This window comes from Callorhinus ursinus, unplaced genomic scaffold, assembly GCF_003265705.2.
Source record: "Callorhinus ursinus isolate GAN/ISIS: 27379988/994484 unplaced genomic scaffold, GSC_fseal_2.0 scaffold4, whole genome shotgun sequence".
Lineage (NCBI taxonomy): Eukaryota > Metazoa > Chordata > Mammalia > Carnivora > Otariidae > Callorhinus > Callorhinus ursinus.
The window spans coordinates 114,071,500-114,096,944 of NW_027397066.1; the positions used below are offsets into that span (position 1 = coordinate 114,071,500).

Sequence of the window (25,445 nt, forward strand, 5' to 3'; positions counted from 1 at the left end):
AAAGGTGAGCTCTTCTGGATCTTTTGATTTCTATCTTAGCTGAAGATTTTATCCCTGATATAAAAAAGAAATTTAAGATAATGTAGTTGTATGGGTGGTGGATTAGCTCCTTGATATCATTCAGGTTGCAACCCAGTTCTTTAAGGAATTAAGTAAAACAACTGTCCTACAAACTGAGGACAAACTGTACAACTTGTCTTACAAACTGAGTATTCACAAGATTCCAATATAATAGGTTTAGAGCTGTTTGTCTTTGGAATGTTTTTCTTTCCCTCTGGGTACACAGTTTCATTTAGCTTGGGAGAGAAGGCCTTAAAAAAAAGTTCCTATCAGACTTTGAATATCAGTTTCCAATTTGGTCAACTTATAACCACAGACTTACATAAAAAATCCTTTCAGATGTCTTGTCGGTTTTCAGCTGGGACATATAGTAAATATTCCTGGCAGTATTGAACAACCTATGGATCCAAGAGGCATCCCCAAAGAGGGTGTAAAAAATATTACCTTCCCAAGATCCAAGCCACTCCCAAAGACAGCCCAAAGTCAAAAAGACTTAAGACAATTCCCTGAAAGCTGGCAATAGTTAGTAGGACCCTTGCTGCAAATATAGTGCACTCCACATTTCTGTCCAGCCATAGCTAACCAAAAATGGGGTACAACCCACATTTCTCTCTGGCCATATTTTTGAGCTCCCAGCCTGATGGTTGAGCTGTCTGTGAATAAGGGACAGGCGGGGCTAGGTAGGGAGAGATAGATAGGAGACTATGTGATCAGGCTCACAGAAAACACCCAGAATGTGGAGGTGTAAAGAAACCAGAGATAAAGGAACACTCCAGACCACCCTGTCCTACGTTTCTGAAGGGGAAGTCTTATTTATGACAGTCTCCTGTGGTCAACAGAGAAAATAACCAGACCCTAAAAAGAAGTAAGCCATTAAAGATGTTTCACTGGCCCTTAATCAATGGTGCCACCAGTAGAGAAGTCAAAAAGATTGAAGTTCCCTGGTTAGCTTTCTACAAAAGGCCAACCCTAAAGCCCTCAGTGGCAATCCTGCCGGGATCCCTCTCACTCCCAAGAGCTTTTTCTGTATCCTTGCTTAATAAAACTATCACTTTACTTCTTTTTGTCCGTGAGATTCTTTCTTTGATTCTGTGAGACAAGAACCTAGCTCTCCCACTTCTGTATATGCAAGAACCTACAACCTACATGTCCGAGGCAGGCAGAAAACCAAGCCAAGTTCTTAGGACACAAAACAAGACAAACAAGAAGGCAATAGCTATCCATGGGAGAGAGAAGGACTGATAACCAATAAGGGGCAATTTGAAATTCTACCTTCCTTGACTGGGCAATACAGAGATCAAGGAGAACTGATTCTGGTAAGAATTCTCACTCTACTGGCTTCTGTCAATTTTCCCAACATCTCACCTACAGGCTGTGGAGCAAGTAGGTTTAAGGTAGACAGTGTAGCCCAAGTTATCTATTAGAATTTGGCAAGGTTTTTCATTAATTTTAATATAAGTTTCCCCTTGATTGTTTGAGGGAATAACTGAGAGCAGTTTACCAGAGCATCCCTCAGAGTCTCAACAACCCTGAGAGGGCCCTATTGGGGTCCTCCTTCAAGGGGAGATATGGGGGTGTTGGAGTAGGTATAGAAGACTTTGACTTTTGTTTATGGTTTTGTAGTCTTTTCAGAGTGGAAAGACATTTCAGACAGAATTAGTAGACTGAATACTCAGATAAGGAGGACAGAGGGGAGTAGTAGAAGTTGTATCTGTCTTAGTCTTTTGTTTTAGGTACACTTCCTGTGTCTTTCATTTCTCATTAACCTTTTGCAATGAATCTTTTGATGAAGCTATTTTAGAATTTTCAAGCCCTTTGGAGGATTCGGGATGACAATTAAGATGGGTATCCCATTTAGTTTGTTTGATTTGGGAATCCTTGCTCTTAAATGAATACTCTTACATAACTGGAAAATTCCCCGTGATGAACATAGTAATTCTAGATTGCCTTAGTAAGAGTTTGCCATTTTTGTAAATATCTAGTTTCCAGGACCACAGTTCTTAGACATAAAATAAGCGTATGTGCTGGAAGGTAGTGAATAGGGAAAGGATGGGACTTTAGGTAGGGAAAGAACAGGGGCCTAACTAAGCTCCAAGGGTATTTCAGGTATGCAGACACTGAGACAGAACAAAAACAGATCAGGAAAATTTAGAGCACCCTATCCCAATTACTAGGCTTAAAATGCTTTTCTAATAATTACACTGTAACCACAGAAAATAAAAATAACCACAAAAACAAATCAGATCTCAAAGGAAAACTTCACTATAAAGATTAATCAGAGCTAGCAATACATATCTGTAGATCACAGATGTCACAAAACAAAAACTCACACAATGTCTAAGAATCACGTCTAGTTCCAGCCCACTGACCTAACCACCAGCAAGTTTCCTGGTAACGTCCTAATAAAAGGACAGAGATGAAAAGCCCTCATTGGCAACCGCGTCAAGACCTCTCACACTTCTGAGAACTTTTTCTGTATCCTTGCTTAATAAAACTCCATTGCTTTGCTTACTCTCCTTTGTCCACAAGATTCATTCTTTGATTCCGTGAAACAAGAACCTCACTCTCCTGCTTCAGTAGTGGGTTCAATTCTTTGAAACTTGAGGATTTCACTTCTTTAGCTAAGGCTTAGAACTTTCAGTGCCAAATTAATACCTAAGCAGGTTTGTGCCACTAGGTTGAGGATTTTATGGTGTTTTACACTGTACCGTGTTGCATGGAAATTTTCTTGTGGTTGGCGGGTGATCTACTGTCAACGTAACCCATTTCGTGACCAACTTATCATATCACAAGAGTCTCAGAGTTAGGTGGAGAACACACTAATAGCTTTTAAGTGCTCAACCCATGCTCACCAATTTTGTGTCTTTGGCTTCCAAGATTCCCATTAGTGATAGATCTATTATTTCTTTCAGGAGAAGGTTCCTTTATTCCTTTATAGTGGCGGATGCTCTAATGGCTTTTAATAGTCTGACCCTCCGCCTTCTGATATTTTGATTTTGACCATCAAAACAGCCTGAATTTCTTGTCTTAATTTATTTCCCCAAGTGTCCCAGCAGTTGATGCTGTGGACTTACCTCAAGGCTTTGTGAGTCTGACAGTACTGCCACCTAATGCAGACTCTTAATATAATTATCCTGGAAACTTTAACAAATCCAAAAACATTTCCTAGACCCCAGGTTAGGTATAAATGTGTTTTTTTTTAATAAAATTTGTTTGGATCAGAGAGCTATAAGCAAAGGAGCAGAGCTCAAATCTCAGAGTGACTTACCCATAGCTCTCAGTAATACAAGAGGAACGGTGAGCTTAAAGGGTTGAGCAGGTGCTTTGCCTGTAGGTCTGGTTGTCCAGTAGGCTGTTGGCAGTCAGCTTCAGATCCTATTCTACATTGCCAAAAACTGTTAAAAAATGATTAAAGAAGACAATTTAGGTGATAGAAAAGAAACTTCATGTAACACTTTACAAACAGTTTCCTTTCAAAGAACTGCAAAATGGGGTGGGAAGCAAGAAGTTTTTTATTGGATAAAGAATAAAAAACAAGTAAGAGAAAATAGAAAATATCTATTATTTGGGCTGAGAAGGCCCGAAGTTGGCTTGACATTTGAGGATTGGCTGACTAATGTGTTTCTGGTCAATCAGAGCATGTCTAGAAACACAAAAGTTACCTAAGTTTCAGTTACCTGACATGGACTACCACGCAGAAGAGGTTCCATCTTGGACCTAAAAATTTATTTCAACAATATTAAGTAGCTCTTTTAAATCATATATAATAGGATTTAAGTCTCTCAGGCAAATTTTTGAGAGGAGTCATAATGTGTAATGTAGTGGGAACATTGTCAGGTATTGGGGTTATCAATTACATACTTTTCACTTTTTGAAAGGACAGCCAGTTAATATGAGTAAGAGGTTCAAAAATGAAAATTTTATTCAACTAAGGGAAAAAAATATCATAACACTGGCCAAAAGAAAGCATCACTTCAGAGTGAAAAAAGAAAAAAACGAAACAAAACAAACCAGGAATGTTGGTTGTATTGCAAATACTTTTAATTTTCTGTATATCGTAGTATTTTGACATTGTAAAAAACCATTTCTGGGTTGGAAGAGACTAGGTCTTCTTGAGCTAGGCAATCCTTAGAGAGATGGCAGAAGGCTCAGCTTGGTGCATATCAAAAATATGCAAACTAACCAATTCATAGCCATTTCTCCTGGCTTATGTACCCCAAGGAGGCAATAATCCTCTGCCTTAATGATGCTCAGACAAGGTGCTAGGCAATTGAGAACCACTCCTACAGCCCAAACCCACGAAAATTATTTAAACTAGCCAATCCTAAACTGTTCATACTACCCTGTTTGCCTTGCCTTTCTTGTGGAAATCTCAATAAAAACCATGGCTTAAATCTCCCCCTCATTTCTGTCTTCGGTTTCCTAACCACGCTGGTGTTTTTCCTATGTGGCTATGAATGTTATACAGAACCTCCTGTCTCTATAACCTCTAAATATAATAATCTTTATTGTTTCCTGAGCCTCCCGCACATCTCTTCTTGTGGCTGCACCTGACTGATCATGTCATGAAAGAATCACATTGTGATCAGTAGATTATAAGGATTATCTATTCACCTGATATATGAATTTGTGCATATTATTTAACTTCCTTCTTAGGGACAAGATAACTCTCTGGCAGTGTTGTGCAAGAAGTAATTGTAACTTATTGTAATTAAGCAGTTGTTCCTAATTTGTGGCTTTACATTAAAATCACCTGAAGAGATTAAAAACAAAAACAGTAGTAAAAAGAATAAATATTCAATTAAGTAAAAATATAACAATTCAGTCAAAACTCCTGGTGATGAAATCTGGGCAACAATGATTTTTTTGCCCTGCTGAAAACATCCCTTGTAATGGAAATAGAAATATCATTCTCATGAAATTCTGCCTTTTTAATTAAATTTTGGTTGCCCAGTGACATAGTTAGTGGGTCTGTTTATAGACATAAGACAACAAAGACATAACTGATTCCATTTCAAACAACTATCCCTCCCCCCATCATCTCAGCAGACTAAATGTTTCTATTGACAGTCCCAAGCTTTCTACCTGGTGGCATTTTCTGGGTCCCAGTGCAAAAGAGGCATGACCAGATAAGAACACGTTGGTCTCACAGAGTTGAGAAAATTGTACCTCGGGAGTCCATCATGAAAAAAGACATAACAATATTTAATGAAATGTTTAGGAATGCATATGAGTAATATATAAAAATGATAATGTATCATGAAAAAAAGGTCCCCCTTCCCAGGAATGTAAATTTGGCTTAGTAGCTCAAGGTCAAAAAACATACATTATTTATCATATTAATAGAATAAATCAGAAAAAAGCATATGATCATATCATTAGAGAAATAACATGTAACAAAACTAAACATCTATTGATAAGAACTGTCTGTTAGCCAAGAATAAGAGAAATTTTCCATTCTGATAATGTGCATCTTTGAAAAACCTACTTCTAACTTTATGCTTAGTGATGAATGAACGACTGCTTTCTCTCTATAGGAAGGCAGGGATGCACATTCTCACTACTTCTATGTAACACTTTTCTAGAGATTCTATCTAGTGCAGAAAAAAAGAAAAGTAAGTTCAAAGCATGCTTACTGCAAAAAATGATAGTAAAAAATATTTTCTTTCACAGAAAGCAAGATTTTATCATTGATGGAATATCCAAAGAAACCTAGAAAAAAAAATCAATTGCTTTTTCACTTACTGGGAAAAAAATCAGTAAGTGAAAAAAAATACCAGTTAAAAAGCATAAAAAAGGCAAAATACTTTGGGATAAATTCAACACAATGCATAACAAACCAATATACTAATAATTACAAAATATTTCTGACAATAATTTAAGAAGACCTAAAATGTGGAGATACCAATTACATGGATTAAAATAAATGATATTGTAAAGTTCTTGGTTTGCCCCGAATGGATCCATACATCTAGTATAATCCCAATCAAAAATTCCCCCAAACTTCTTTTTGGTTTTGTTTTGGTAGAAGTTGATAAACTGGTTCTGAAGTTTGTATGGAACAACAAAGATCAAAAAAACAAAATTGAGATAGAACAAAATTGGAAGACTACCCTAAAGTATTTACTTTAAGACCTATTCTCAAAGTACCAAGTGATGTAGTATTTACATAAGGAAAGACTTGTAGATCAAATGGAACAACTTAAAGGGTATAGAAATGCACTATTCACTTCCACTAAAATCTGCCTGTGTCTGCTAATTCCACTAAAAACTAAGCCTTTCTCCAGATCGTGTTAATTGACTTTTGACAATGCTGCTATAGCAAAGAATAATATTTTTACTCAATAGTGGAGGAATAGTAGAATAGGTAGTCAAAGAAATATACTTAAACCATTTCCTCTTTCCAAATAGTTATTAGCTAAATTGGTCATACACTTAAACATAAAAAAGATAAAGCTGTATAAATTCCAGAAAGAAATAAGAGAAAAATTTTCTCTGACATAGGATTAACAGGGTAGGCAAATATTTTAAGAACAACTAAAAAAAATGAGCATAAATATATATACATATATATATAATAAGTTACACATACACACATCACATGCATTTACGTATATGTGTTTATGTGTATGTATATTTATATGTATATAAATATGTACGTATTTGTGTGCGTCCGTGTGTATACGCACGCAGGCACGCACAAATTTGGTATAAACCCACAATATAATACTGTGCAGTAAGAAGGCAAAACTAATTCTATAGTGACTAAGAACAAATCTGTGATGACTTGGAGCCAGGGATAGGAGGGTGTGTTTAGTACAAAGGGGCACAAGAAAATTTTGGAGATAATGTAAAATAAAAATATTCTATAAACCTTAATGTGTGATAGTTACACAGATATTAACATTTTTAAATATAGGAACTGAACATTTAAATTGAGTCCATTTTATCATATGTCATTATATCAAAAGGTAAATGTGCAACAGCTTAGTAACAAAATAATCCTCAAGTTCTACCACAGAACAATTAAATAAAAATTTTTGGTGGTGAAATCTGTACATCTGTGTATTTTATACAAAGATTCCAGGAAAATTCTAGTATGTAGGCAATGTTGAAAATATCTTATTTAATGGAAATTAGGGTCTCATTCTTGCAGATTTTTAGTATTCTACTTAAGTCTTGCTTACTAGTAAGGGATGTAATTATTATTTTTATTTGGTCTTGTTTTGTTTCTGTGTTCACAGACCTAACTCATCAAAGATCAAACTAACTTGATAATAAAAATCTCCTGATCATAATCTTAGGATTATAGGATATCTCCTTTGACTCAAAATAAGAGAAAAAGTTGACACAATTTTATACTAACGGGATTCTTCTTTTACCTTACCTATAAGGAAATTCTAAAACAATTGTAGTAAACATTTTATGAGGGGCTGATTTATTTAACTTGTTTTTATACAGCATGCTGTGCTCAAAAATATTGAAAAAAATAATGCATTTGATTAATGTGCAGACTCTAGAAAAAGTCTGAAAGAAGAAAAAAATATCAGGGTCTCAATGAGAATTTTTTTTTTTGACCTCAGTTGGCACGAACCTTGCAATGAGCAAAACTGATAAAAAATAAACATGTGGGAGACATATTAGAATAACAAAGAGTAAAAATAGTAAAAGAAAGAAAGAAAGAAAGAAAGAAAGAAAGAAAGAAAGAAAGAAAGAAAGAAAGAAAGAAAGAAAGTAAGTAGATAAATCTGATTACGGACTATATTCTTCTAGAAGATTGGAAGATTTAAAAAGTGACCAATGCCTCTTATCTCCTTCCTACCACCTCTGCCTGGAGCCAGACATCTTGGATTCGAATCCTATCTCTATCACTTACTAATTAGGTGGCAAGTAAACTAATCTCTCTGGACTTCATCAATAATCCTGAATAAAAATAACTGCTATAAGGTAATATGAAGATTAATTAAATTAATGTTTGTAAAAAACCCATAAATGTTCATTTAAAATACATTTTAAATATGTTAATGTTATTATCATTTCAAAATTTTCCCTTGTTAATGATCATACAAAATGGAGACAGTGACTTTTATATTATCTAAATTCACATATGACACGATAAAGCAGGAATTACAGCTGTTCAAATAAGATAACAAATTATAGCTATTTAATATTAATCCAACTAATGGAGAAAAGCAAGTCTTTTAAGATCTCCTAAAATACATTATTACAAGTTTGCAATATTGGGGGATAAAGTTCTATTTTTAACAAAAAAGACTCACAACGCTTATATATGGAAACCTGGTCTTTGTTACTGAGACAACAGATGGAGGCTGGCAAAAACACATCACACATGCTGCCATTATCCCTTCTGCCTATGAGAGATATCTAATAGATGATGAAACTGTCCTACTGTGCTTTAAGAGAGTCCAAGAATCTTTCTTACTTTAAATCTCTAGACAGCTCTCCCATTAGAGCTAACATTTCTGATAGATCACTATGACTGTATATAGATAATCCTTACAGTTATAATCATTATAAACATTCTTGCTTCTGTAGATATAAATATGAAAACAACACCCAATGACACTTACACTGAAAAATACTACTAAAGCAAGAAAAAAATTAATGCAGTCAGTGTGTATGGGGAGGAGAGGAGGTATATGAGAACTCTGTATTTTCTACTTAACTTCACTATGAACCTAAAACTGTTCTAAAAAAATAGTCTGTTGATTAAAAAAATGTAATAGAGTCAAAATATAAATTATACATGTAACCAAATATAAGAGGATTTTGTGTCAAACTAATATAAATTATAATTAATTGAAAAGGATAACAGAAGAAAGATGGGCTGAACTTCAATAAAAAGAGTAAAATAAAACACTGACTGACACTGACAAATAAAAAAAAAAGGAATAACCTCAAAGAGGTACAGTTGGAAGCAGGACAGTATTAAAGGGCTTCAAACTCTTCTCAGAGACAACAGGCCTCTCTAAGCAGAGAGATGGCACCATCTGTAGACTTCAAGATTAGATTCCACCCAAGACTTAAGATCCAAGGCAGATTCTACTCCATCTGGAAAACTAAGTGCTAAAAGGAAAAATGTTTGGCCTTTAAAACACTTTTGTTCACATCTGTCGGCTTGAAACTTCAGACATGGAGCCAATGCTTAAATGACAAAGGCAGGACAAACACCTTTTGAGCAACCTCAGAGCTCACCTTTCAGTGCTCTTGTATGGTCACTCCACAGGTGCAGAATGTAAACTATCTCCATTATTGGGGCGCCTGGGTGGCTCAGTCGTTAAGCGTCTGCCTTCAGCTCAGGTCATGGTCCCAGGGTCCTGGGATCGAGCCCCGCATCGGGCTCCCCACTCCGCGGGAAGCCTGCCTCTCCGTCTCCCTCTACTGTTCCCCCTGCTTGTGTTCCCTCTCTCGCTGTGTCTCTCTCTGTCAAATAAATAAATAGAATCTTTAAACCATCTCCATTATATAAACTCGTGGGCTAGGTACACAGATGAAAAATGACTTAAGTGCTCGTTTCTAAAACCTAAAGTAAACAAAGAGGTGTTTTCATTTCTTCTTTTACTTTCCTTATAAAAAAATATTGTGAACATTTATCTTTATGCAAATTAGCAGTTGGTGATTTTATCCTTAAATATAGCAAAAGTGACACTCTTGTTCTCTTTAAAAATCTACCCTCATAAACAAAATGGGTCCATTTATAACTCATTCTGTGTCTTTTACATACATGTGATTATTATGTCTAGAATAAGATAATCCAAATGAAAAGCAGATTTATTTGCTTTGGGTATACTTGCCAAGTGATTTTAAAAAGAAAAACATAATGGGTTAGATGGGTTTATGGGGCAAATAACCTACTCCTGGCAATAGGATGCTAAGAAAAGCCTGGTTTAAAAGTTAAGACGCTCATAATGCCAGCTCAGAATTTCATAGCTAACAATTTTATAGGCCAAAGCTACTACACAGGCATCCTTATCCTGCAGTGCGAATAGGATTACTCTTCCAAGCATTATCCTAATGTGTAATTAAACTGTCAAGTTGGCTTGCTTGCTGCATGGACTTGTGCATAAGATGAATGTAACTCTGGGTAAAGTTCAATATTGCTCCATCTGTTAAGCACCTTTTTTTTCTAGAAATACAAAAACTGTGAACACACACATGTGCACCATTCCTCTTCAAGTACGGAGGCGCTGTGGGTTGACTTATTGAAAACTATGACAACAGCAATCGAGATCGATTTTTAATATAAATTCAAATTTTTCTATTTCTTAAAAATGTTTCTAGCTCTCAAAAAGCTGATGTAATTTGAATTATCTGTTTTTTCAAGTACAATTGAGGTAAGGACCATAATCAAAAGTCAAATATGATTTATATAAAGCTGGGAGGTGGATATAAGAATTTGCCCTCGATGGTCATCTCTAATAGCAATATACTTCTCTCCATAGCTAAATTTCTTTTCTTTGATCAAAAGAAAATCTTTGGATTCTTTTAATTATTTTGTGTGCTGTCCATGACACATCTTTGTTGGTAGAATCACTGTATTTTACCCATGACTGTGGAAAACTGCAAGGATGGACAGGAATTTATTAATCGTGGAAAGAGCCATTGCCTCATAATTTACTAACCTGAATCACACTGAAAATAAATAACTAGTACCTAGTAGCACATTAGAGAAGAGACTTAGAAGAGGCATGATTTTTAAGGCAGTGGGATAACAAGTTTTAAAATTGCTTCTTTGGGGAGGAATTTGTAATTAAATCTTTTCCAGAAATAAGTACTTAGCTAATACTTCCTTAAGCTGGTGTTTTTTGTTCCTTTTTTTAAGGAAAATTTTCACCATCATCTCACCAAGATAATTTCGCCTCAATTCCAGTAGAAGTATTTTCTGTAAATTTTCTTTAAATTGCTTCTAAGGAGGCATAAGTGTAGCTCAGTAGATTGCTGGCCCCATTTTTTTTTAAAGAAAATCAACATGCTAATGAGTAGTTCATATTATACTAATTCAATAGAAAAAGCTGGCTTTCTTCTTCTTCTTCTTTTTTTAGGATTTATTTTATTTATTTAGGAGAGAGAGAAAGAGTGCAGAGGGAGAGGGAGAGAGAGAATCTCAAGCAGACTCCTCACTGAGCACAGAGGCTGACTTGGGTCTTCATCCCACAGCGCTGAGATCATGACCTGAGCTGAAACCAACTCGGACGCTTAACTGACTGAACCACTCAGGCACCCCTCTTTCCCCATCTTTTTTATTTTTAGAAGAAATATTAAATTTTCTATCATAGGAACTGATTAATAAAACAATTGTTATAGCATACATGGGGATTTTTTTCTTCAGTATTACTTAACAAAGTGATCATTAGCACAAAAGTTAAAGAGAAAATTATTTATATACATTTTAATGTATTTTCTTATTCACAGGTAATACAATATACTATGTACATATAAAATCTTAGCATCAATGATTAGAAGCAACCACACAAACTGTTAAGTGGTTAACTGGAGAGGGATATGTGATTGAGAACAGAAGGTAATAAAATGTGTGTGAGGAGAGAGGGGAGTGTCGTGTTGTATTATATCTGCAGTGTAATTGCATTTTATAAAACAACAGTATATAAAATGCTGACTTTTTTATTATCAAGATTTTCTGAATGTAAAAACTGCAGACCAGCTTCACTGTATACTGTGTTTTTATGATTGCCACAAGCTTGTATCACTTAGCTGGTAGACAGAAATATCCACTTCCCTCCTTTTTTGTTTTCAGTGCATCTTTTAAACCATACTGTTTTTAACATGCACTGCAATTTCCAGGATTTTTTTTTAATAACACCTGTGTTGTTACTTTGACATTAACTATTATTATAACTTGAAAATATTTTTATCTTATGACAATATCATCTAAGAATTCATTAAATAGTAGAACCAGTGCTAGCTCCAAAAGGTTCTGCCAGGCAACAGAAACTTTGGAATTCAATTAGGTATGTTAAATTTCTACAAAGAAGGTCAAGCCTTTAATTTAGATAGCTTTATTTTAGATAAAATAAAAGAACATCAGAGAAAAATACAACTAGGAGATGTATGAGTTGATTAGAATTGTCTGTATTTTAAGATTGCCTTTCTCCATTGCCTTTTCTATAGAAAAATTATTCTTTTAGGCTTGAATTATGCAAACTTTCAACTATAGAATATCCTCAGAAACACCTCTCTTTAAACAAAATACATCTTTCCCATATCTTAATGTTGTTTGAATATTTTACAATGAGAAAAGTACTTTATTTTGTAAATAACCATGAATATGGAAAGCAAACATAATCATTATATAGAAGTTTTAAAAATACATAAAGATTTTTTAAATGCACCAGTAATAATACCTAGCAGAGATATTCATTGTTAATATGTGTTAGCAGGTTTCCTTTTAATATAAACATTTACATATAATATTTTATAAACTATGTAAATATGCACATATTTTCTCCTATCATTGCATTATGAGAAGATATTCATGTTAATAAGACATTTTGGAAAACACAATGTGAATAGTTATGTAATAAGTAATCATTTCCACTTTTAATATAAATAACACTGCTAATATATGAAGAATTCCTGGAGTTTCTAATAATTTCTGTGGGACAGTTTCACTGAACTGAAATTACAGAATATTGACTCTTTTAAAGTTTAGGTTTTGCTATTTTGCTTGACTGAAGATAATATACCAAATAGGAATTAGACTGTCAAAAATCAAATGCAAAAACTTCTACCACTAAATGGAAATCTATTTTATAAGAGCAAGTATTTCTCTAAGGCTTATGCTTGCCTTGGACAGATTTCTTAGGCATTGACACCCCAATAATTCTTCATAATCCATTTGGTCAAGCATTTTCTCTCTTCATATTTTTTCCTTCTTCTGAAATGAGGCTACTTCTGGTTTCCTCTGCTATAGAGAGCTTGTCTCTGGGCCAGGGAGAAGAGTGATTGCTTTGTGGTCTTCCCATCGACTTCTAACGTCCTCAATTAGGGTTCTGTTGGCATTAGAGTGTGGCTATTTATTCTTCTTTGAGTGGAACTGGCCAGACTGTTTCAGAAAGTTTAGTTTTCCTCCATCCTCACCCAAATAATTGCCAACAGAACCTCACCAGCATTGTGATACCAAAAATCACTCCAACACATTTCCACATGACCACTGGGGGACTGGCACTGCCTAGGTTTTTCTTGATTGCATTCAGGTACTCAGAGATGCTGAACCTATATTGTTTTTCCTGCTTTTATATTATTCATGTCGAAATAATGAAATTATTATAATCAGTCAATTGTTTTAATCAATCAATATAACGCCAACATATTGACTTCTATCTTGTGTCCATCAAATAAAAATTTAATGAGATAAAAATGACATTACATTGATGCTTTTTATTATCACTTCTTGTATTAACAGAATAAGTTTCAATATATTGTAATTTGTATTAATTCTGTAAGTATTTTGGTCATAGTTTTGCCTTTTTTTTTTTACTTCTTGACTTTCCACATTTGACCAGCTCTCAGTATTATCCACAATTAATCTGTTCTCAATGCAATTGACATGGTGACATTTCTAACACATTATTGCATTGTAGTGTCACCTGGCTTAATGCCTTTATCTTTTTCCCAGTTAAAATAAAATTCAAAAATCACAAAATATTAAGGTTTTCATCACACCATTCCATTGAAACCTTTCCCAATCTCATACTTGCCCAAACTTACCAATTTTGCTCCCAAAGTTAGTCTTCTTTTAGGTACTGAAATATGCCAATGCACATGCATTATTTTACTCACTTTGTTCCTAGTCATAAAATCTGCCTTTTTATCTCTGGATTGTGTTACAGACTAAATGTTTGTGCCCCCTCAAAATATGTTGAAGCCCTAACCCCCAATGTGATTGTATTTGGAGATAGAATCTTTATGGGTAGAATTTAAGATTAAATGAAGTCGTATGAGTGGGGCCCTGATCCAAAAAGATTAGAGACCTGATAAGAAGAGACACCAGAGTGCACTATCTCATTCTCTTTCTCTCTCTGTGCAAGCACAGAGGAAAGGTCATTTGAGGTCACAGCAAGGTGGTCATCTACATGCCAGGAAGAGAGATCTCACTGGAAACTGAATGGGTCTGAACACTTATCTTAGACTTCTAGCTTCCCAAACTTCAAAAAAATTTCTGTTGTTCACATTGTAGTATTTTGCCATGGCAACTTCAATAAATTAACATATTTTGGTACCATGAAATGAGGTATTATTATAACAAATACCTAAAAACTGTGGAAGCAGCTTTGGAACTAGCTAATGGGTAGAGGATTGGAGGAGTTTTGAGATATATGCTAGAAAAATCCTAGATTTGCTGTGAAGGTACTATTGGTAGAAATATATTTATTAAATGTAATTCTGGTGCAAACTCATAAAGAAAAGACAAGAGCTGAAGAGAGAGCCTCCATCATTAGAAAATATGTAAATAATCATTAACAGAATGTTGGTGGAAATATGGTCATTAAAGGCCATTCTGTATGTGTCAGACAGAAATGAGAAACAAGTTATTGGATATTGGAAGAAAGGTAATGCTGGCTATAAAGTGGTTAAGAATATGTCTCACTTGTGTTCCAGCATTTGGGAAGATAGAAATTATGGATGGTGAAATTGCATTTTTAGCTGAGGAAATTTCTAAGCAAAATATTGGAGATGCGACCTAGGTCCTTGACTGTTTATGGTAAAATTCACAAAGAGAGAGATAATTGAAGAAGGAATTGTTACACAAAAAGGAACAAGAACTTGAAGGTTTGGAAAATTCTGTCTGTCCATATTGCAAAAAATGAGAAAGCATGTTCTGAAGAGACAACCAAGGCTGTGGATGGACTATCATTTGTTTAAGAGATGATATTGGGATTATATGAATAGAAGCATTGCCAGTTTGAATTTAAGGGGACAAACACAAGACAGCTGAAGGAAGGTATAGGACTTCTTATATTATGCAGGATGGGGCCATAAAGCTATTTGGCGATGAGTATGCCTTATCTATCAAAAAACGGTAAGAATGACCCCAAAGGTGATTCAAAGAGCAATAGGGCTACCATTCCCATCACAGGTCCAGGGGGCAAGGCTGCCTTTACTGTACTTTCAAAGGTGGGGCCACCAAAAGGATTTCAACAAGCCAGGCTGCTGCTAACTGGAACCTTGGGACACCTGGAGTCTTTTTTTTTTTAAATATTTTATTTATTTATTTGACAGAGAGAGAGATAGTGAGAGCAGGAACACAAGCAGGGGGTAGTGGGAGAAGGAGAAGCAGGCTTCCCATGGAGCAAGGAGCCCGATGCAGGGCTCGATCCCAGGACCCTGGGATCACGACCTGAGCCGAAGGCAGATGCTTAATGACTGAGCCACCCAGGTGCCCCTGGACACCTGGAGTCTTGAGGGCAAGACTGTCTATTGTTGTGCTTGAGGTGGGACTCTGCCTGCCAGAACCTTAGTGGAGGGATTCCAGACTGGCACAATTGCATGTACAGATGACAGCTCCAGTGGGTCCAGAAGGTAGGTATCAAGCCAAAGGAGATTATTCTTGAGACTTAAGAACTAGTAGTATTTGCCTTATCAGGTTTTGGACATGCTAGGGACCCATACCCCTTTCTTCTTTCCTATTTCTCCCATTTGGACCGGGAAATGTCTATCCTAAGCTTGTCCAACAATCGCATTTTGGAAGCACATACCTTGTCTGGTTTCACAGGTTTACTGTTAGAGAGGATGTCTGCTTTGGGATGAATTTGTACCTTGAGTCTCACTAATACCTGATTTAGATGATACGTACATGAGACTTTGGACTTTTGACTATTGAGTTGATGCTGGACTGAGTTAAGACTTTTGGGGCTCTTGGGATGGAATGAATGTATTTTGCATGTGGGAAGGAGGTATGAATTTTGGGGGCTTAGGGGTAGAATGTTAGGGATTGAAAGTTTATGTTCTCCCAGAATTCATATGTTGAAACCCTAACCCCCAAGGTGACTGCATTTGGAGATAGAGCCTTTAAAGAAATAATCAAAATTAAAGGAAGTCGTAAGAATGGAGCTCTGATCCAATTGGATTAGTGATCTAAGAGGAGACACCAGAGAGCTTTCTCTCTCTCTCCATGTGAGCACAGAGGAAAGGCCACGTATGGATATAACAAGAAGGTGGTTTTCTATAAATGAGGAAGAAAACCCTCACCAATTTTGAATAGATTAGAACCTTGGTCTTAGAATTCTAGACTTGAGCACTGTGAGAATACATTTCTGTTGTTTATGACCCCAATGTGTGGTATATTTTTATGGCAGCCTGAGCAGATTAATACAGTCTGTGACTTAAATATCATCTCCTCATGAGGCAAACAATGGTAACCTTCAAAAGTACCAACTTTCCCCCTTCAACACACACACACACACACACACACACACACACTCACTCACTAACCAAAGTTGCCTACTCTGTTTCTTTTAGAGCACTGGGAACTTATTAGGATTTGGATTAAAAAATAGTTTTAGATTTTTTTTTAATTTGCCATTTTATTTTCTCATTTGTCTTTTATCTAGACTGCCACATACAGAAATCATTCTTGTTTCATTCATGTTTCTTTACACCCAGATTTAGGATAGTGCTGTGTACATAGAGCTGCTTAGTAAATATTTCCATGTAATTTACATAGCTAATATTTATTGACTTACTATTTACCAGGTAATGTCAAACGCTTTACAAGATTTCCCATATTTATTTTTCCAAGAACAATGTTGTGTGGGTTAATTTTTAGAGTTGAGGATATTATGTACTTAGCCCAGGAATAAAAATTAGTGTTAAAGAAGCTAAGATTTAAAAATGGAGTCTGGGGTGCCTGGGTGGCTCAGTTGGTTAAGCAGCTGCCTTCGGCTCAGGTCATGATCCTGGAGTCCCGGGATGGAGTCCTGCATTGGGCTCCCTGCTCAGCAGGGAGTCTGCTTCTCCCTCTGACCCTCACCCCTCTCATTTGCTCGCTCTCTCTCCCATTCTCTCTCTTTCAAGTTAATAAATAAGTAAATCTTTAAAAATAAAAAAATAAAATAAATAAAAATGGAGTCTGCCCCCAAACTGCTCACTCTCAACCATACCAGTATGTTCTCTAGTTTTCCCAGTAATGAGTGATCTGAATAATGAGCATCATCTTATCAAATGGCACCGTTAGTTGAAAATGTTGTCCCACATCGCCCCCACATTTGCATTTTAACTAGTTTTCTATGACCTTTTTAATGAATTTTATTTTATAAAAGAGGTACATATACTCAGTTAAAAAAAAATCAAATAGAACCAAAAGGCTGGTAATGAAGAGTAGTCTTTATCCCACTATTTCCTAGTACTCCTTACTTCCATTCATTTGTTGTTTTTTTATGCTGTGTCTTCTTATATTTACCTGTGTACACATAAAACTTATATTGAAATGCTATCTTGAGATACAGAATTTTTAAAAAGTATGTACCATTTTGTAGTAGTTATAATTGTTATTCAATGCTAAGTAAGCACCTTTAAAAAAACCTTAGCTTTTCTGAAATGAATACCCCCATTTAAAAATTTTGTATTGTTTTATTTTCTTTTTTCTTTTTAAGAGTTTATTTATTTATTTGACAGAGAGAGAGAGAGAGCACAAACAGGGAGAGCAGCAGAGGGGGAGGAAGAAGCACGTTCCCTGCTGAGCAGGGAGCCCAATGTGGGACTCGATCCCAGCACCCTGGGATCATGACCTGATCTGAAGGCAGACGCTTAACTGACTGAACCACCTAGGCATCCCAAATTTATATTGTTTTCTATAAATACTGCTCCTTTTCTTGAAACAGTCCATTAGAGGAGTGTCTGGGTGGCTCAATCGTTAAGCGTCTGCCTTCGGCTCAGGTCATGATCCCGGGGTCCTGGGATCGAGCCCCGCATTGGGCTCCTTGCCCGGCAGGAAGCCTGCTTCTCCCTCTTCCACTCCCCCTGCTTGTGTTCCCTCTCTCGCTGTGTCTCTCTGTGTCAAATAAATAAATAAAATCTTAAAAAAAAAAAAGAAACAGCCCATTAGATTCTAAAAGTCTCTCAATGGCATTTCTGCATGCTCAAATCAATCAATATGTCTATCCATTCATTATTTTCAAGGTGACCTTTACCCTAGAGCTCCCCTTTTGCATCCACCCCCATTGTGCTGCTATTCTTCATGCCTGCTATACAACTCTTCCTGGGACTTCCTTTCACTAGCATCCTTTTGACTCTACGTCCTCTGTTTCTGGAATCAAAGTCTTCTCTTTCTTGGTGTTATCTCTAGACTTTTAGGGAGCACAGCCTATAGTAGTTTCCATAAAAAGCATGGGAGATAATATTCTGAGAAGATGCATGTCTACAAAACAAATCATTTGTTTTACCGTAATACAATATGTTTATTTGGCTTTTATACAGAACTCAGGTGAGAAGGGTACTGCTTATTCTTGGTGTAGGAAGGTATTACTCACTTATCTTCTAACTTCCATGTATTATTGAAAATCTAACACAGTTCAGCTTGATCTTATTTTTATCCACTGTGTTCTGAAATTTTATAACGTAGTTTTACTTCGAATATTTTTCATTTTTTCTGCATACCCACTAGGCCTATTAATGCGGAAACTCATGTCCTTCATTTCTGAAAAGAAATATTTCATTATCTATGATTAATGTCTTTCCTCAGTCTAATTATTTGGGTTACATAGTCATGTTAAAAAGAAGCAAAGTGCTAAATGGTAGCTCTGTTTGAATTGGTAGAATTCACCCAACAGTGTGTATATTAGTTTCTGTTTCTTCTTGTCACATGGGAAATTACCACAAACTCTGCAGCTTAGAAAAAACAAATAAACAAACAAAAAAAGCAACAACAACCCAAAACATTTATAATCTCACAGTCCTGTAGGTGAGAAGTCTGAGCAAGGCTCAGACAGCTTTTCTGCCCAGGGTTTCACAAGGCTGAAATGAAAGTGTTGGCCAGACTGCATTCTTAGCCAGAGGCTTGAGTAGGGAAAAATCTATTTCCAAGCTCATTCAGGTTGTTGGCAGAATTCGATTGTATAAATTCTCATGGTTACAATACTGAGGCTCACGTTCTTTTGCTGGCTGCTGGCCAGGGTTGTTTCAGATCCTGAAATCTGCCTCTAGGTCCTAGTAACATGGCCCTCCCCACAACATGGCAGTTTGCCACTTCAGGGCCAAAAGGAGCACATCTACTGCGGCTTGAAGTCTCTTTTAAGGGCTCATCTGTTTAGGTTAGGCCCCCAGGATAATCTCCCTTTCCATTGACTCAGGCAACTGGTTAGACATCTTAGATACATCTGCAAAACGCTTCCACCTTAACCAAATAAGGTGGAGTAATATCCCATCATATTCAGAAACCCTTCCCATGCTCAGAAGAGGGAATTCTCTAAGGCTGTGGGTCATCGGGAGCCATCTTAGAATTCCGCTTACCAAGTGTGGATTACAGTAGAGTGATACATTTATTTCACTGTCTAACTTCACATTCCACATTCCACTGAGAGTGTTCTTTCTCTTGTGCTGATTAAAGAGAGGAATCATTCAAATATGTTTCTTGGGAAGAGGAGGTTATAACTCTAATTTTAAAAAATTCTGGGAGACCATCAGGATACTGAGGTTAGATTCCTGCTGATCACCCAGTAGACACCCATTCCATCAACCTCCATTTAAATCTGGCACTCCTTTTCATTCTTGTGCCTTACGTACCAGAATCTACTATCCCTACAAGAGTGAGACATCTGTCCTCTGCCAAAATGATAAGAGATAATATTTTGGTTTGGTTTGGCTTATTTTGATTAGGAGTGGGGGAGGACATTCTGGATTCAAAGTTCTACTTTGATTGACTTCCAATTATCCATCCGTTTTCAATCCCACCTGTATTCTGTCTTACATCACTTGTCTATTTGCCTTCCAGCTTTCAAATTGTGTTACCAGTGTCCATCTGCTATGACATACTTTCCCCTCTTTTAATCCTGTATTAAATGACTATTACCATGTAACAAACTTTTTTAAATTTTAGCATGTTAAAACAGCAAAAATTTATCATCTCAGTTTCTGTGGGGTCAAAAATTCAGAAATAGCTTACCTGGGTAGTTTTGGCTCAGTGTGTTTCTGAGGTCGTGGTCTAGATGTCCACCAGTGCTGCAGTCATCTCGACTGGGGCTGGAGAATCTGATTTTAATTTATGTGGCTGTTGGCAGGAAACCCCAGGACCTCAGTGGCTATTTATTCACAAAATGCCTCAGTTCCTCCTAGGTGGGCCTCTCATTAGGCTGCCTGAATGTCCTCCAGTATCTGACAACCAGCTCTCCTCAGAGCAAGTGATCCTTTAATTGTAGTGTGGTTTGGGGAGGTAGGAGAGAGAAATCCATGTGTTAATATAGTGAAGTCGGGGTGAAAAAAAATTGTTTCTTTTTTCTTGTCCTTATTGCAAATGTCATCTCTCCATTCATCTTAATGTGTCCTCTAAAGTTCTATAGTCTTGGAAAATCAGCATTAATGATGAAAAATTTATCATATCAAACATCTAGCCATATTTATCCATATAGTAGATAGTCTTGTAAATTTTTTATCTGCCATCTAAAGTTTCCCCCCCAAATATTCTAGTCTAACATATTATATCACTTTTAAAACAAGATGTTTCTTTTCCAGTGGGGTAAAGCATCTTTAAATCAAAATGCAGTCTATTATAGGTTGAGAAATGACCCACATGTTTCCCACATGGCCCTCAATCAACTTCACTCAAAACAAAGTGATGGTTCTGTTTCTGTGTTATTGACTATTAAGAAAGAATGAACATCCTAACACGTGATGAATTGCATTTTTGTTAAGAGTTCAAAAAAATTTGTTTCTTTTTTGTATCCAGTGTGCCAATAGCCAAAAAATATGTTTTCAAAAAGCTTATTAGAAAATGCCATAATGTGCATTGTTTGCGGGGAGGAAGACTTCAAATCTAAATTTATATTAACTTAGTAACTACTTGTGTGAGTGCAAAATTATTTGTTTTGTAACATTTATTTGTTCATATCAGAAAATGCAATCATTTGCCAGCAAAATTATATCTTTTACAAGATTACTACTGGAGAAATAAGACAGGAATTATTGTAGTGAAAATATGTTGGATAGACACTTTGATTTTTTGGATTTTTTTAAACACAGTATAAAATGTTCCTTTACTTGGGAATTTAGAATGTTGTTCCTGTTTAAAAGCTCTGCAAGTTCAAGATACTCATCAGAATTAAGACAACTATCTTCATTTGACAGCCTACCTCAAATTAAATGTCATTTTTGTCTTCTGCAAACATTAGTGCTTTCTGTTTGGTACAACTTTTCTTCATTGTGTGACTAAAGCACTAAGAATTTAGACCTGGTGATCGTGTGGCTAAAGAGTAGAGAAATAAAACAAAACATACTTAGTATCACCTTATGGCTAATTTAAGTGGTATTTGAAACAAAAGGAAATCATAACCAGACATAAATGAATACTGCAATAAGTCAAGTGAATTCTGGCAAAATTCCTTTAACAGTTTTGTTATTGAAAAATCACATGCATCCACAAGGAATAATGCTTTCTTTATAATATATGACAATAATAATAGTAAACATTTTAATTTTACCTATATACAAGTGCTGTTCTAAGCATTAATTCAATTCTGATGATAATCCTTTGATGTATGCAACATTACCTCCATTTTATAAAAGAAACTCAGGTATGGGTAAACGTCTTAAGGTTACACGGATACTTCCCAAGTGAAGCTAGGATTGTAACCCAGACAGTTTGATTTCTAAGCCTAAGAAAATTTGTTTCCATATAGATAGGGGTTTCTCAACCTCACCAGTACTGGCATACTGGGATGAATAATTCTTTGTTATGGGGACTGTCCTGTGCAGGATATGTAGCAGTGTCCCTGGCCTCTATCCACTAGATGCCAGTGGTTCTCCCTTGCTCCCCACTATCTCGTTGAGGCAACAAAAATGTCTGCAGGCATTGCAGATGTTCCCTGGAAGGCAAACTCACAGTCTAAGAACTAATGATATAGACTTATTTGTTCTAAATCTAAGTCACTTTACAGTAACTTATAATAAGATGGGCTTGATATGAAAATATAAAGAAAATGTGGGAGGGGTTCTTGGCTGGCTCAGTCAGAGAAGTGTGCGACTCTTGATCTCAGGCTTGTAAGTTTGAGCCCCACAGTGGGTGTGGAGATTACTTACATAAATAAAACTTTTTTAAAAAAGATCTTATTTATTTATTTGTCAGAGAGAGTAAGGGAGCACAAGCAGGGGGAGCAACATGCAGAGGGAGAGGTGGAAGCAGGCTCTCCGCTGAGCAGGATCATGACCTGAGCTGAAGGCAGAAGCTTAACCGACTGAGCCGCCCAGGTGCCTCCATAAATAAAACTTAAAAAAAAAAAAAAGGAAAAAGAAAAAAACTGGATAGAGGTATCAAATATTTTGTTCATGAGATGGACCGATCACATTCTTATGTTTAAAATGTTAAGTACAGAGAAAAATGAAGGTAGTAAGAAAAGAAACTAATTTGAAAGTGCTATTATAAAAAGAATTTTAAAGAGAACTTGGAGGAGCCCTTAAGAAAAGGGAGACTTAAGTAAGACTAACACAGCCAGAGAAGTTCAAACTGGTGCATCAGAGGAACAGAGTGTTGCAGGAGAAATACTAATAAATCTAAGCAGCTTGCCTCGATATCATAAAAATCAAGGGGCCTCAAGTTCAACTGGAGTGCATGTCCTCAGTAAAGTCATTCACACTCCATTCTTTTTTAAAAATGCGAGCTAATTAATTTTTTTTCCAAACCACATTCTTCAAGATGTTAAATTTTGAGACCTGAAGTAGATTTTTTAGGAAGAGAAGTTTTCATGTGAGTAAGCCCAAATTTGAGGGACCTTGAAGTAGTATAATAGATTTGAACTCTAAGATTTGATGAGAAGGTGGGACCTGGGATCAAACCCCACATCGGGCTCCCTGCTCAGTGGGGAGACTGCTTCTCCTTCTCCCTCTGCCTGCCTCTCCCCCTGCTCTCTCTCTCAAATAAATAAATAAAATCATAAAAACCAAAAAAGATTTGATGAAAAGATAAATGCCTGGAAGGGTAATATATACACAGAAGTACCTTCTATGCTGTGCTAGGGAATCTGCGATGTGTCTTAAAAATAGAGGCCATTGAACATATTACAGAAGAAGAGCATGATTCAATTTGCATTTAGAATATTCATTCTTCGAACAATTTTGTGATTGGTTTGGAAGACACTGACTGTAAGAAAGTTGTGAAATAATCTGGTTATACTGATGACCAGAATCACAAAAGTAACAACGGAATTGGGGAGAGATTAAGAATGAATTCAGACATTAATAAAGAGGTAGCAGCCAGCCTGCGCATGATGTAGCTAATGCATGTAAGGATTATGTGGCTCCCAGATTTCTTGTTTTAGAAACTAGGTGGTTGGAATCATTCCCAACAGATATACAGGAAGATGGGTACGGGAGGAAGGATGGATGACAAGTTCACAAAAAACAAGATGTGGACACCAAAAATGTTTATCGTGTAAAAGTTTAATTTTAGCTTTCTCTCTACCTTATTATGATGCAAAAGCAAATTGGCATTAGTTCAGTTAAAGCAATTTTCAACATTGGCTTGGCACCAGCTTTTCCCATTGGCACTCTTTAAATTTGCCCTGGCTTCAGCACCTATATTGCCAGGATATACTTGGCAGTCACAGAATCTAGGTGTCAGATTGTAAAATTATTCTGTTCCACTTTCTTTTTTAAATAAATGATTTTTGCAAGCTAACTTTGCTTCCTATTTAGTGATTTGAAGTGAATTTCTGAGAAATGCTTTTCATAAAAAGTGTTCATTACTTAAATTCAGCAGCTCCACTATTTTTCTGGTGATCCTGCCCATTTCACGCACCTCGGTCACACTCTTTTATGTCCACTACTCAATCCACTGAAAAGTTAGCCCTTTCAAAAATAGCACTGTGTACCTGAAAAGCCACTCTCCTGCATGCATCACGTCAATGCTCATTCATTTTACATTGGAAACAGATTTTACATCTGAAAACAGATTTTTAAACAGGGAGCTCTGTGCAGAATGCTTACTGGGGAATACTCTGCAGAGACAGACCTGTCAGGAAGGGAGGAAAGCAGGACTAGACAGGGGGACTATTGCAAAGCTGTGCAACCAAGACTTTAGTGAATCCCACATGGAGCTCCGTATATGGGATGGCCTTTCAGGATGGTTCCAAATTTAGTCAAAGGACCAGGCCTTTGTACCCCCACATCAGCCAATCTTCTGGTCACTCCTGGAAAGATGATCAACCTTGAGTGAAGTAGCTTCCTGTGACTAAAGTGATTTGCAAAGAGCAATACAGCTGTGAATAACCAGCTATCAAGACGGTATGTTTGGCTGCTGGAGGATGGGTGCCTTGAGGCTAGAGAGGGTATCTGGGTGAAACATCACAGAATCTGCCACTTAATCACTCATTTCTGAAACCCCATCTCTTCCAGGAACCTAACAAACCTCATTTGTTGAATTCTCCAGAGGAGTTGGAACTTTCTGGTCCAATTATATCTTTACTTTCATCTGAATAATCTGTAAGTTAGATTATTGTCTATTCATTTTTTGGCTTCTGCGTTTCCTTTTCTTCTCTCTCTATTCTGTATGTTAAGATTTAAGGTACTGACAGAAAAGTGGCCAGATCTAAATGGAATGTGATCTAGAATTACACATAATGTTGAGCATGAACATTCACTGATCTTCAAAGAACTATGTAATACTAAAGTATAAAAATTTAAACAAAGTGTATAGAAATAAAAGTCTGAGAAAACTTGAAGTATATAAACACAAAGCTCAATCCCTGGAAAAAAAAAAAATGTCTTTCCTTTCTTTAGTGTCTTTCCTGAACTGAACCCACATGTTTAAGTTGGTTTAGATCACCTATTTAACTAGTTAGAACTAGTTTTGTGTTCTTTTCCTTGCATAATAATGAAAACGTTAATAATAGATAAAACACAATACTAGGTGAAACAAAACGTCAAGATTTCGAGCACATTTTATTAGACAGTTTTAAGTGAAAAATACCTGTTTTTTCCCCCGTGATATTAAAGGGAAAGTATTTAGTCTTTCACCATTAAATATCACATTAGCTGCTAAGTTTCTCATAGATACTCTATCAGGTTGAGGAAGTTCCTTTGTTCTTCTGGTTGGCTGAGTTTTTTTGTTGTTGTTGTTATTAAAGATTTTTTTTATTCATTTGAGACAGATATATATAAATATATATATATATATATATATATATATATATATATATATA

The 25,445-nt window shown here is 36.1% G+C and overlaps 1 long non-coding RNA gene across 2 annotated transcripts in view; it reads right to left on the reverse strand.

Moving 5' to 3' along the window:
• The window catches only part of LOC141372506 (uncharacterized), an 86,127-nt gene that overhangs the window by 23,508 nt on the left and 37,174 nt on the right, over nt 1–25,445 (reverse strand). Inside the window, exons 2-4 of one of the 2 annotated variants that reach the window (XR_012377773.1) lie at nt 20,201–20,441; nt 19,549–19,635; nt 3,334–3,455 (exon numbers count right to left, since the gene is read on the reverse strand). This is a non-coding gene — a long non-coding RNA (uncharacterized lncRNA). Of the gene's footprint in view, nt 1–3,333; nt 3,456–19,548; nt 19,636–20,200; nt 20,442–25,445 lie in introns of those variants that run through there. The other variant, XR_012377774.1, reaches the window with a different exon arrangement.